This window comes from Phocoena sinus, chromosome 12 (assembly GCF_008692025.1).
Source record: "Phocoena sinus isolate mPhoSin1 chromosome 12, mPhoSin1.pri, whole genome shotgun sequence".
Taxonomy (NCBI): Eukaryota; Metazoa; Chordata; class Mammalia; order Artiodactyla; family Phocoenidae; genus Phocoena; species Phocoena sinus.
This window is the reverse complement of record NC_045774.1, coordinates 47,942,826-47,957,498: the sequence shown is the minus strand read 5'-3', so window position 1 is coordinate 47,957,498 and position 14,673 is coordinate 47,942,826. Positions and strand designations below refer to the sequence as shown.

General features: G+C 45.8%; 1 protein-coding gene across 5 annotated transcripts in view; it reads right to left on the bottom strand.

Annotated features, from left to right (window-relative positions):
• Nucleotides 1–14,673, bottom strand: part of FYN (FYN proto-oncogene, Src family tyrosine kinase) — a 206,345-nt gene that overhangs the window by 171,295 nt on the left and 20,377 nt on the right. For all 5 annotated transcript variants that reach the window (XM_032651936.1, XM_032651934.1, XM_032651935.1 and 2 more), the window contains exon 2: nt 8,209–8,248. The gene's annotated coding sequence lies outside the window, so the exon portion shown is untranslated. The remainder of the gene's footprint in view (nt 1–8,208; nt 8,249–14,673) is intronic.

Here is a 14,673-nt window from a genome sequence, read left to right as displayed (position 1 = left end):
CCTGGGCCAAGTGACAATTGGGTTTGGTGGACTCAGAGGTGACTGGATGGCCCTCCCGAGGGCACAAACATCACAGGGAGCAACACTGACGTGGCGGGAGGACCTTGTACAGGAGGACTTGGGAGGTTCATCAGCTTTGGTTAAGATGTTTTCATCAAGATGTGCTTATGGAGATCACAAATAATTCTCAGCTGAAAGGGGGTAGTTAATTAATCGGAAGAAAGAACATACACCTAAAACTAACACAACATTGTAAATCAACTATACTCCAATAAAAATTTTTTTAAAAGTAAAGGAGCCAAGACAGAAAAAAGAAAGAACAGAGATTTTAAAGGATTTCAACAGGCTGAAATGGCCACTAGAACTGACCAAAACAACAACATAATCCCCCCAAGTTAAAAGATAAAATCCTGCTTTTGACTGTTAAACCTATTGCATAAATGTAGGATGATGTCAGTACCTGCTCCATACCCTCCAATGTGCTCAGCTGGGACAACTCACCCTATTCATAAGCTCTGCTAGTGACCCTGACCCCAGGCTCTGGGTGGGAGAGGCTCCAGGCCACTGACATTCCGACTCCCATCAATGTTATGACTCTGACTTCAGACCTGGGGCTGCCTTTTACGCTTTGGGCTCAGTCTCCTGTCCCGGGCCCCACCCCTCTTCAGCAGTTGATTCTGTAATTCATTCTTGTGGACCCAACTCTTCTACAGCGTCCTGGCTGCGGTCTTGTCCCCATACACTAGCACTCCTCTTATCTGGCCCCTCGACCCGCTCAGCCAGACGATTCGGCTGCCAAACATCTGCCCATCTAGACTGCCACCTCTGGAAGGATTCCCCCGAGGCTATGCCTTCCCAACTGTCCTAACTGCCTCCTGTCACAGCCTGCTGTCCTTATGTCCCCATGAGCGTACCCCAGGCCACGGATCTGTCTGTTCTCTGGACTCCGGTCTGGATTATATTCTGGATCCCCAGCTGACCCCACCCTGCTCCTGACAGAAGCCCAGCTCTTTTACATGGCAGGGGCAAAGGGGATGGGTTTAAAGCAATTCATATTTTAAGGTCTTAAGGATTTTTACTGAATGCAAGCTCAATGCAAGCGGAAGGTGCCACAGAGAGGCTGAATGAGAGACGTGATCCTGTTCCGTACTGGTACCTCATTTAATGATGCAGAAAACACGTGCATCTCACAGGCCTGATAGTCTTAGGTGTAGAGTCCTTACTCTACACTGGCGGAGCCATCTCTGAATTACTGTCCATGTCTGAGTGCCACGCTCTTAAAGCGACAGTGACAGAAAGGGAATGCATCCAGGAGAAAGTAACCAGAGTAACAGAATTCCTGACATGAGGTAACGTAAGCGTATTTGTAAGAACCAGGGCTATTGGCCTAGGAAAGGAGGATTTGCAGGGATGGCGTTTTCAGGTGAAGAGCTCTCACATGAAGAAAGACCTAAAGGCTTATATTACGAGAGACAGCTTGGAGATCTGCAGGAACACAGTGGGAGAGGGGCTGAAGCAGTGAGCGCTGGTCCCGCTCCACTCCTGACTCGGTGACCCTGCCTCTCTAACCTCAGTTTCCCCCTCAGACTGGAGGATCTAATTTCAAAGGCCCCTCCCAGCTCTCAGAGCCAGTAATTCTTCACCCTGTACATTATCTGAGAAAGAAGACAGGCCTGGCCTGGCCTGCTTGGAGGCCTGGAAGACAAGGTCACTTCTTAGGTCTTCCAAGTGGCCCCTTCCAGGAAAATCAAATTCACTCAAGTAACTTGTAAAATAAGTGGTAGCAGGCTTATATGTTTCAGGAAATGAAAAAGACAGAAATTCCCCAAGAGAAGGCATGAGAGGCAGAAAAACATCTACCCCTCCCTAAGACAGTTGCTTCCTAATCCCTGCAACCTGTGAATATTATCTTACATGGCATGCTGTGAGATGATAAAGTTAAGACCATCCAGAGGAGAGCTGATCCTGGATTAGCCGGTGGGCTCTCAAAGCCATCACAGGTATCCTTACAAGAGGGATGCAGAGGGCGATGGGATAGAGATGCACAGGGAAGAAGGTAACGTGAAGGCAGAGGTAGGGATTGGAGAGATGTGGCCACAAGTCAAGGAGCACCTAGAGTCACCAAAGGCTGGAAGAGAGAGACAAGCAACTGATTCTGCCCCAAAGCCTCTGATGGGGATGCATTTCTGCTGACATCTTAACATTGGACTCTGACTCCGAAACCACAAGAGAATAAATCTCTGTTGTTTTAAGACACCGAGTTTGTGGTCATTTCTTAGGACAGCCACAGAAAACTAATATGGAAGGTTTTCTGCTTAAATAAAATGTTGTTATGGGCCCAAAGTGGGCAGTAATAGCCTCCTTTAAGGGAAAAGCTCGAATTTTTATGTGTCTTTATGGCCTATTCCATACTAGACTCAGAACAAGTGCAGCTGTGCTTTTAAAAGTGTTTGGGGCAGTGACAAAAGCATCTTTTAAGCCGTTGTGCGTGCATATTTCACCAGCAATCTCTCTGTCACACACAAATTCAGCAGACAACAAATCTAAGCAGGGCAGACAACCAGAAGACTCCAACCTCCATCCAGCAGGCCTGGCTGCGATTATGCAGCATCTCATGGCAGAGACGGGAGGAGGAAGCCTCTGGAGTAGGAGGGAGCTAGTCTTTATTCTCTATTGTAACGTGGGCAGTGTTTCTCCCCGCCCTCGCCTGGCAACATCCAGCTCTTGGAGAATGATGAGCAATATAATGACAGGATCCCCCAGCCTAGGAACCAGCTGTGGAAAGAGAATGAGGGTCCCGCAGGCCTCCCCAGACTCCCACCACCACCACCTCTGTCAGTCACTCTCACGCTGTCACTCAGGGGACCACCAGGTGGCACCAGGTCAGGTTTCAGGAAATGGTTCCCCTTTTGAGTTTCTAATGTCTCCTTGATAAAAACATCATTACTATTTTAAAAGCCACAAATAAGGGAGAAAGTCCTTTTAAAATCAGGGAAGAGAAAATGAAAGGTACGTATAAAACTGCCAGTTTGATGACGATTCATCTGTCTTCTGCTCAAGAGAACCTCAGTACAAGAGAACCTCCGTTGTGGAGTGGAAAAGAGACCGAGACCTAGTTTAGATCTTCTGCTTCCTAGATTCAAGTCCTTGGGTAAATCATTTCATTTCTGTTGAGCTTCGTTTTCCTCACATGTAAACTAGGACAAGTGAATAAGATGACATGTGGTCTAAACAGTGGTTGGCCCACCTGAGTTCATTAATGTTTGAGGAAAGGATGAATTAACTGCTCTGCATCCAGGACTAGACAACGTAATATTGTTACCTGTAGTTCTTCCAACTGCCATGAGTATCTGCCTGGCTTTATAATATCTAGGAAGAGGGATCTTTTATTATCTTGGAAATTCAAACTGACAGAGGGCATGTTTTTTCTTCTTGGACAGCAGTGCTTAGTTTTACAAGCCAGAGATTTATGTAGAAGAAAGTTGGTCAGTTATTATGGGTGATGCATAACAACTATTTTTCATCCAGGACTAAAAATGTTTGCTCTTCAATCTAAAACAGAATTCTGTGCAAGTTCCTCGCTCCTAAACACACACACTCCCCCACCCCCAACCCAAAGCCATTCCCTTTTCTAGATCCCTAGTCACCAGGAAAGCAGTCTGTGTGAAGCCTGGCCCTTACTCAGTGAAACAGATGCTGGTCTTTCCCGATGCCCAGTCACCAGTAGAATGGGTCAGTATGTGTGTGAGGCTGGGGCAGGGGGCGTGGAGAATGGAAGCTCACTGAGGCTAAACCTGGCATCCCACAGGCCCCTAGGCATGGGTTTCAGAGGGCCTAAGGGACCCACAAGCACCTGCTGAGCCCTCCCCTCCATTCAGGAAGAGTGGCTTCTACTGACAACAGGGAGTTCTGCTTATGCTGTCCCTCCTCTTCACTCTCTCTCCTCCTCCTCAGAGCAAGCAGTGAGGTGATGCACCCAGCACCGACTCCCAACACGCTGCCCCTGGAGACACAGCTGCATGCCTTCCCAGTGACCAGCATGCTCAAGCCTTCGGACATTCCGTATAAGCCCTGCTGATCCTCTGACCCCTGGAAATTGTATTCCCCCAACTAAAGGAAAATATGAACTATTTTTTCCTCTTCCCAACCAGCTGTTAGGAATCACATACACACGACTTTAAAGCTCAGTGCCTAACGCAGTCTTGAATTTTGAACCCTTCACTGTTTAGAAAGAGGTGGTTTTTTCTTTCATAAGACTATTAGCTTCACAATAAGAATCTCAGGTATTTTTTATCATTTCTCTTGGGACTTAGTGAAACAAAAGAAAGACTGAAAAATGGAGTAACTTCTATGTACATTCTACATTTACATACAGACTAACACATTTCAAGGAATTCACTGAGAGAAAGGAAACAACTCTAAAGCAGGAGGTAGTTTTTTAATTTACTTTTCTTTCTGAATGACAATTTTAGTTGAGGGGGCCTCCGTGTCTATCAAACAGACAGTAGTGTTTTGGCCATATTTGTGGCCTGAAGGCAGCTATCTAAGCCCTGTGAACAGCCGGAATAGCAGTACAGGAATTCTTGGTCTCACTGAAGCTACAGATATGACAAGGGTCTCTCTCGAGGCAGGCGCCAAAATACTTTAATCATGCTAGACAAAGGCCATGTAGGGTACATGAAAATCAAACCTGTCTCCTCAGAACTTGGAGAGTAGTTATGACCAAAGAGGTGTTATTTTAATCAAATTCATTTAAATCATGATTTAAATTACTAAATGACTCAATTTTATCAGCTTTTTATTTTAAAAAGTACATTTTTGTATTGCTGGCATAAAAACAAAACTACATATTCTTTAAAATTCAGTTGAGGATGGGTTTCACTTTTAGAAGAAACATACATTTTATAGAAGTATAAAATATACTTTTATAAGAATATATACCTTATATATTTAAATCAGTTATTTATGGAAACCATACTGGAAGTGTATCTCTCAATAATTCTAGAAGATTCTGTGAAAAAAATTGTTTAATGTTTCCTTTGTGTTCTTACTGCTCCTCCCTTGATAATCTTCAGACTTGCTTTGCTTGCCCAGATTACTTCATTCTTAAGAATTATCTGTTCGTTTGTCTGCTTGAAACTTTGCACTTTTGGGGAGAAAGCCAGGGAGTGATTGTCTTATCTCCATAGAATGCTATTAACAAGCATGATTTCCACAGATAAAACCCATAGATGGAGAAGAGGAACATGATTTCTGGAGTACACAATAAGGTTTTTTACTTTCCTACCTACCAAGGTGGCTTTCATTGGGTCTCATTACCCCTCAATTTGGTCATGCAGCATTCAACATCTTAAGAGGGCCTACTAGGTGCAGGCTCTAGGCTTAACACATGAAGGATTCAGACCTGACAAAGCTTACATTCCAATAGGAAACAGATATTAGACGGCTATTGTACAAATAACTATATAACAACTATAGCTTTGAAGAAGTGCATGGTGGGAGAGCAACTCCATCCAGATTGGGAGTCAAGGAAGACCTCTCTAGAAAGTAATATTGATTTGTTATTACTTACTCATAAAACTTTTTAAAGAAAGGTAACACAAATATACTATCTCAAATATTATATCAATTCCAAGGTAAGATGGGGTATGAGAAAGAGAAGGCTCTGGACCAGGCAGATATGACTAGAATCCTTGCTATTACTATGGTGCCTTGGGCAACTCATGGTAAGGGACATGGTCTCCTCACATTATTGTTGTAACAGTTAAGTGTGACACATATAAAAAGCACTCAGTATGTAGTGGAAGTCCAATAAACCACAGACAATAATTAATAATTACAGAGTGTATGCTGATTTATCTTTGAACTTTGACATGTCAAACAAAGCTAACTTTCCTTTCACAGTTCTGTCTTTACCAAAATGTTCAACTGAAAGAGAAAACCCGAAAATCTACTGGGGAAAAAAAAACACACTCTGACATCAGTGATTTTTCTTCACTGGGTTGGCTAACAGGTATCATTTACTTAAACAATGGAGGCGCACCCCGTACTAGATTCTTCCTGGCAGATATACATATAAATACAGGCAAAAAGAATAGTTGGTGTATCTGTACTCAACAGCCTTCTCCGAGCATTAGAAAAAGATTTTGGAATTGGAGCTTTTGAATTAGAGCTTTTAAAATAGTGAACTCCCCTTGCGCGGTTAAGTGTCTTTCAGGTCATTAACTCCTTGTCTGAGAGGGTACAGGCAGAGCCCTTCAGAGAAGCCCAAACTCACGCAGCCCGAGAAGCGTTTCCCACCCCCCACTTAGCTTCTTTTATTCTAACTTCCCTCAGTACGTACAAACACCCAACCCAGATGACAGGGTCGGTCACATTCATTCCTCTGTTGGACACCCCCTGCTGCCAGTGTAGTACCTGGAGGCCCGGCCTGCGACGGGCTGTGGCCAACAGTCACTTTTCTTTTTTGATTCAAGGCTCAAGTCAGAAAACGAAAAAAATATGTTTTGTGTTTTTAAGTTAAAAAAGGAAGACTTTTACTTGGTCCTGGAAAAGAGACCACTTTCCTGATGAGAAAAATGAGGCTCAGAAAGGAGAGCAGACTTGCCTAAGATCTTAGAGCATGTCAACAGCAGAGCTGAAGCAAGAATTTAACCCATTCCACTCGGGGCTCCCCACCCCATTTACCAAGCCCTCTGGTCTGCCCGGTCCTTGGAACTCAACAGACACGCTTCCTGCATAAGCTGGACCTCCCCACCTAGTGGCTGTGGGATTCACGCTGGGCTGCATGAGGCCAGGCAAGCCCTGCAGCCTGGAACAGCACCAGGCACTTCCTGGGTACCCCCGCCCCCAAGGCGTTCTGCTGTTCTGTGCTATACCACCCTGGGGTGGCTCCTGGCACCCAGAGGCTCCTCCTAATGGGGGCCTGGCCTGGCCTGGCCCAAGAGGGCCACAGTACTCACACCCATAGGGAAGTCTCTGCCGACCCCTGGCTTCCACGGCCAAAACCTAACCGACGGGGGTTCTACAAAGGCTCCCTTCTGCTGGCCCTGACTAGAACCCTTTTATTTCCCAGTCCCCTTGGTTTATATGAGCTGAAAAGGCCAGGACTGAGAGGAGATCGCTAGGGGGCTGCATGGGGTCAAAGGTGAGGGGTTGCTCATAATTGGTGTCCAGCGACGTTTCAGATAGTATACTTCCTCAACTTAAAACAAAGGTGCATTGTCTGCAGACAGAATGGCTCCAGTTCAGGAGAAGAACCTCTCTCACACATAAATTCAAAATAAGAAATAACAACCAGGTCATTCTAGGATGGTGAGGTGGCAGTCCCTGACTGGCCACAGAACCAGTGAAAAATTACACCCAAGACGATGTGACTGGGCAATGGAGTCTGGGGCAGAAAGGGATCCTATGGGTGGCTGGTGAGACCTGTGTAAGTACAGCCTTTCCTGGGAACCCAAGACGCCTGGGAGATGAGAGAAGCACAGGCAGAGAAGACTCGCCAGCATTCACAGAAAGAATGAAAACCCTGGTTCCTTCACACATCCCCTCTCTCCAGCAGCTTCTCTGGATGCCCAGCCCTCAGCCTGAGCTTCCAGAGCTCTTCTTGCACGGCTCTATCATACTGTGTAATAATTACCCGTGTATTATCCGTCACATTCATTTTTGTCTCAGCAGAGTCCAGCAAGGTGTCTAACACCCAGTGGGCAGCAACATTAAGTGAATGAAAGCATGACCCGTTACACAGTGACTGCAATTCCAAGGTACCACTAGGGCAGCAGTAAGCAGCAGCCATCTGAGAGCAGAGGAAAAACCAACAATGAATGAACTACAGGGAACCTCCCTTAACCAGAAGTCAGAGGGCTGCCCATCCCTCAGCAGCCCCTAAAGGCTCAGCAGCCACGGGACAGCTGTTCTGTTCTATTTCTGGGCTGGGGAGACATATCTTAGAGCTAAAACATATGTTCCCATAATTATCAAAATTGAGTGTTACAAATAAGGGAAGGGGGGAAGTAGCAGGTTCACCTAAGTGAGCTAAGACTTTCTATATCATATACCAGCTCCATCTCCAACTCAACCTCTCTCTTAGAAACCTATAGGCTCAGCGTCACAATTCCAAGTTCAAAGTGGACAAAATCCTGGGTCCCAGTGGAAAACCCTTTCTAATTTACAAGGCACATGCTCTTAGCACAAAACTTGCCAACTTACTTTTTCCACGTCTAGATCAGCATCCTGCTTCTTCAAAAAACTGTAAAAGAAAAAAAAAAAAAAGACATCAGAAGAGAACTGAGCACTCTTTGCCTGTAAACCACCCACAAAGCACCACCACAGAATTTTCATTTGCTGCAGACAATCGATTTGCCCACAATTTTTTTTCTTGTTCACACAATTGTTGTGAAGTCACACTTGCTACAAACACCTACCTGCAACTGCAAAGACCTGGCCCCGTACCACCAAAGGAAGCCAGCATGAGATCTTAACTTTTCAGAGCCAGGAAAAATAGGGGTGGAGGTCTTGAGTGTGTACACACACACACACACACACACACACACACACACACACACATACCCCTTCTTCAGAGTGCCTACAAGTCATCCATAGCTGGGACACACTGAAAATGTGTCTCCAAGGTCTTGTTCAACTTACCTCTTGGCTTAAATCTCCCCTTAGTCCCCAGACCCTATCTGCTCCACTTCCTGTCTGACTGCGGGTGAGCCTCACTGTCAAACAGCCTTCTTGGGATGGCCCTGTTTTCCCATCAGCTGGGGCTCCCCTCTCCAGGAGGCCTGCCAACCCACCAACCTGCGCAACTTGTCCATGGAAATCTAGTCCCAAGATCACCTTAGAACCTTGTGTCAAGCCCCTGGCACAGCTGATGCTGCCTCTGACGGCACCCACGCCCACTTCACATGAGTCTTTAAAGTGCCAGGAGCAGGGTGGCAGACCTCCAGCTTGCTCATGTACTCTGCCTACAACCTGCCAATATTACGGTACCTCATTTATTATTTGTGATTTTAGCTGTTCGAACAAAGCTTCAGTTTTAATAAGGTGTCTAAAGAGAACAATAACAATGGTTGAATGGAATTACGTTGACAGCAGTACATTAGGGCAGAAAGTAAAAGGTTTGAGAAATCTGGAAGAAAAAAAGCAGAAACAATTTTTCCTATCTTAGTAGAGACTCAAATTTGTTTTCAGTATGATTCTTAGCATCTTTCTTCCTGGTCAATGGTTTAAAATACCCCCATCATAAATTACCATCCCTATCAAAACCACCAACCCGCCTCCCTACACACAAAAGAGAATTTTTGCACTGTTTGAAAGACTGTGTAATTAACAGTCACATCTTTGTTTCATTTAATCAAAGATGACTCAGAATGAAGGGAAGAAAAAATGACCATGGGGAAGAGAATTAAAAACTCATATATTGTCTTCTGCAGAGGGGCATTCAAATCATGAACTCACTGCAGACACGCGAGGAGCAGCACGGAGGCTGGAGGGAGAGGACGCGCTAACGAGCTCGTCACAGCCCGCACCTCAGCAACCCACAACCCCCATCTCTTCCTTGCTTCTGAGACATGCTGTCTTGTCCTACCAAACAGGCGATATATGCTTTTTCTTCTGGTTCACCCACTGGGGATCTAGACACTGTTGAGCTGTAAAAAAATAAAAATAAAAAGGGAATTCCCTCTGTCCAGAAATTTCAACTGGCCTCCCTATAACCAGCAAAGAGTAAGTCAGTACTATGAGAACTTTTCACCAAAGGGAACATCTATACAGAAGTCTGACTTCCACTCTTGAACCCTTTAGGAAGGCTGTCATTCTGATTTATAAAATGGAATGTTCTAATATACAAGGTGAAAGATTCCTTCATCTGCCACAGAAAGAGCAGTTGGAGAATCATTACCCTTTTCCAAAGTAGTGAGGAAACTTCGCCTCTCCCATGCACATAGCACAACCGCAGTCACACAGGATACCCAGTTCAGCAACAGGCTCTGAAAGAATGAGCCTTCACTCCACGCTACCAAAAGGCAAACTGAAAAGCTGCTTGTAGCTGCTGGCTCACTACTACACGAGGAATCTTATCCATACGCACATATATGAGGCATCATCCAATTTCTTTTTCAGGCTTACTAAACAGATCGAGCTAATTTACAAAGACAATACATATACGTATCATCCTGCAGCCAGAACCCAGAAGGATGTCACAGCGTTAACCTCAAAGACTCCCAGCAAGCACACACGGCCTGAGATATTTTTAGGCACCCAACTCCATTGTTTCAAAGAGGATACGGATGGATGAAATAGAATTGCCTGAAAGTAAAATTCATGTGGCAACCCATTTTGAATGAAGAGTGGCATTAGTTTTTAAAACCAGTTCTATCTTTCTTAAATAAAGGCTGTTTCTGAAAGGTCGAGAGTAAGTAAATTTTGGTCATCAAATGTTTAGGTGAAATAGAAGTAACATTTTATTTCAATGGCTCCTATATTTAAAAACTTGACCAATTATTCTCCTACTTTATCTGTTTCCTAAATCTAGATTATTGCAATATCCAAGTTTTAAAATTCTAACACTTAAGGCAAGATAGACACCTCCCTCCCCATATGTGTGTATGTGTATGTGTGTTTACAAATATAGATATGCATATGTATTTATACAGATATTTTAAATAGTTGACTATTTTGATATAAATGTATTCAGTGGTGGGCTTGTGGGCATTAGGGCATGTTCCATGCTTTTATTCTTCCTGCTGAAGTAGTGCTGATGTTTTGTTTGAGAACATGACTGAAGTGACCCAGATTCCCCACTGGAAAAGGCAGATCCAGAAATGCTGCAAATGTGTGACTGGCTGCAGGAATGGAAGCCGAAGGACGAGGCCTGGACCCAGAATGAACCACTCCCCACTCTTCAGATCAGCTCAAGTCCTCCCTCATTGGTGGAATACACAAAGATTTTTATTTTTAGAGAAAACTCTAAGAACAACACTGAGAAACCCTCAGCTTTGAGTTCCCTCTTGATATAGCCATCCCCCTGCCTCCACTGCTCTCCTATTTCCACCTACACACCTTGCGATAGCACAGTGCTGGCAGAGGAATAACCAGGCCCAGCAAAGGGGCACTGGCCACATGTTCGGAGAATGGCAAGCGGCTTGGCAGTGCACGGGGGTGGCTGAGGACGGTGGAAGGCTGGTGGGAGAAAGGTGGGACGTTAAGGCAGAGGCCAGGTGGTGAGAGACAGCATACACCAGCTCAGAAGTCAGGCAGTGAGGGGCACACTTCTGCACCCATCAGTATATCCTCAATCCGCTTCTATCCCAGGAAAGGGCAGAAAAATAGATCCAGCCCCCAGCATATTCCTGGCACTGAACTAAGCATCGTCATTCCAGTCTCACCCACTGTGCTGGGTAAGTAGAAACTTCTAATTGGCCTTCAGGGCTCAGGACAGAATCACTTTCCTGCACCTGTTTCCCTTTGGTCCCACTTCTCTGAAGAACTGGATTTCATCTCCGGTGTGTTCCTACAGCACTTCATGCAGTACCTGTTTCCCTGCCTCTCCTGCTCGAACGCTGGCTCATCTGTGGCCAGGATGGCACTGAGTACAGCGCCTGCCGCATCACAGGCACTTGGGCCGCCTCTGCAGATGGAGGGGTGAAGGGTTGAGAGGGGCAGTGGCAGGGTGACTAATGAAAAACCGACCAGCAGAAATAAAGGAAATGAAACCATGCTGCATCAGGCTGACCCGCTGCCTCCTGCACGTACGAGCAGAGTGGGTACTGGGGAAGGGGTGTAGAAACCCAGGGTGCACCCACATACCATGCACACATACATACATAACCAGAAGACAACCTGTTCTTTAAATTTAGTCCGTGTCTTTAGCTACAAATAAAGGACAAAGATCCAATCTGGAGATCCTGCTGTTATTATTATTTTTTTGTGTGTGTGGTACGCGTGCCTCTCACTGTTGTGGCCTCTCCCGTCGCAGGGCACAGGCTCCGGACGCGCAGGCTCAGCGGCCATGGCTCATGGGCCCAGCCGCTCCGTGGCATGCGGGATCTTCCCAGACCGGGGCACGAACCCGTGTCCCCTGCATCGGCAGGCGGACTCTCAACCACTGTGCCACCAGGGAAGCCCTGCTGTTATTTTTAATATTACCCAGTGTTTCCTTTCTACTTAAAAAAAAAAAAAAGTTACTGGGAAACCATTCAATACATTAGAATCACTATGATTCAATACATTAGAATCATAATCACGCCTTGTATAAGGTGGAGATTTAAGGAAGGGCCATGATGAATCCAAGATTTAAGTCATGGTCCAGGCTTCTGTTTGATTATTTTAAGAAATGGACGATTGAGAGAGAAATGAGGGATACTTTTCTCCTGCCACAGAGTCTCCTCTATTCCCAGTTCAACCCTTTTTACTACTTGCAAAAGACTTAAAATATTCATTGACCTGCCAAAAAACATCTGCACGTTACTAGACACGTCTCCACATATTCACGTCTGAATGGCTTCTTTCTGCTCCAACGATCACAGATCTATTCAATCAAAACTCAAGTGAAAACTCAGAGCTGTACGTGGTGTAATGTCAGTGGCGACTGAGGATAAAATGGCCATTTGATAGCAGCTTCCATAGCAAGCGTGTCAACAGGGACAGTGTTCCTTCGGTTATTCTTAACTTAGGATCCAAGGCACAAAAAAGACCAGGCAGGGCCAGACTCTGCCACAATTCCAAAGAAAGCTGAGACACATACAGAGTGCACACAGAAGCGCCTCAATGTTCTCTGGCGAATGGGGGGAGGGGGCTCCTGGCTCCCTGCCTGCAGCCCGGGAACAGGCCCACTCTCACAGTGGGCACCCGGGGCCTCCACAGCTGCACACAGACACGCAGGGCACCACGATCTGCTGTGTGCCCCACAGCTGGGGCAGGCCCCGGGACGGGACCCAGCTCAAACAAGGCCTTCCGTTGTGGCGTATTCCTCATGGCCCCGTTTCCCCAGGAAAAAATGTCTTTTCCTCTGGCCATTCATTCTGGCCCCAGATGAGCTCATTCTCCCGTGTCTTCCTGCACACGTGAACCTTCTAACAAGGTTCGAGATGGCAGCAAAGGTGTGAGATGGCAGCACCTGCCACTCTTCTCCCACCTTACCCACCCCCAGTAAGGGCACAAGGATACGTGCACGTTCAGAATGGTGAGGGGCACAGGGCAGTGAAGAGCCTGGGAACAAGTCGATGTCACGTCCAAGGGCATCTTCAGCACCCTGACATCAAGGGGACCCCGGAGGAATTCAAAGGAAAGGGGCTAGTCTGAGGGAGGACAGCAAAGGTGGCTGGAGAACACCCTTGGGTCTCCCACATAAGGAAGACATCATGGGCCTTGGCCAATGTCGGATACACTTTGTTCTACTACCTCAGTCTTATTTCTTTTATATAAATATTCACTCACCTCACTGAAAATCTGCAAACTCTGGGACCCCTGTGATGACGGAGCTTTTACCTCCGGCCAGTGTTTCTACGCACATATAAAAGTTAACCCTAGTGGAGCGCTGCCACCCTGCCTGTCACAACTGACAGCACACATAACCTTCTGAGAGAGACAAACAGGAGGGGGGAGGCACCTCAAGTATGAACAATGTACCCAGTACAATTAACTGCAGGATCTACTGCAAGCAGTAAGGCACAAGCGTAGGCTCTACCACCCAATGATCCCTCTCACCACTATGAATTACGCTCCAAAACAGAATTTTGGTCCACAGCCAGGGAGGAAGCAGTTGGCTTGGAAACCAAGTTCTGTCCTAGCTCTGCTGTTTATTTGCTCTGCGATTGGGCAAAGGGAGAGGGTACACCAACAGTCCACATATTAAACAACCCACAGGGGCCGGGCAGGTAAAAGAAATGAATGGAGCAGGTGAGACGGGGCTGGGGTGAGCTGAAGTGCCCTGCCCCATCCCAAGAGGACAGCTGCAGCGCTGCCTTGGGAGGGCTGTTATCATGAGGGAAGGCAGGCTCAGTTTTGCCAGATCTTCCAATTTTTTGTTTTCTTTCAAGAGAAGCTGGAAATCTCAGTTTTTATACAAAACTGCCCAACTTTTAAATGTTGGTTTAAATTTTTAAAATGCACCATGTGGTCCAACAAAACATAAATGAGGGTATCGTACAGCCCATAGACTGGTTTGCTATCTTTGTAAGTCATAAGAGCTATCCCTTGGTTTCTCTTTCTGTTAAATAGGAAGTTGACTGCTATCTGCCCACGACTTGGGGTTTATTTAAGAGCACAAAAGGGGTTTTTATTATCATATAACAAAAAATCCAAGTACATTCAGATGCACGAAGCAGGGTAACCCAATCTCTTATTTTTTTAAAAAAAACCAGGGTTTACACAAACGCTCACACATGGGGCTTGATGTTTTGTAGAAGTATTTGAAATGTATACTTCTACATGATAGCTTCTAAAAAAAACAAAAGAGGTAAATTGTAATAGTCTTAGAGGATGAGGGGTGAGTAAGTGGAGTGAGTGGTGGGGTAAAAGCTTGCTTGGAATGGCTTTGATTTTTTTTTAACAAATGCTACGTGGAGACCAGTAGTGGAGACAGCCCTCTCGAGCAGCTCTGCCATCAAGGGCAGCAGGGATGTGAGGTGGCTGCCACAGGAGAACGCGAGGTGAAGATAACATATTTAA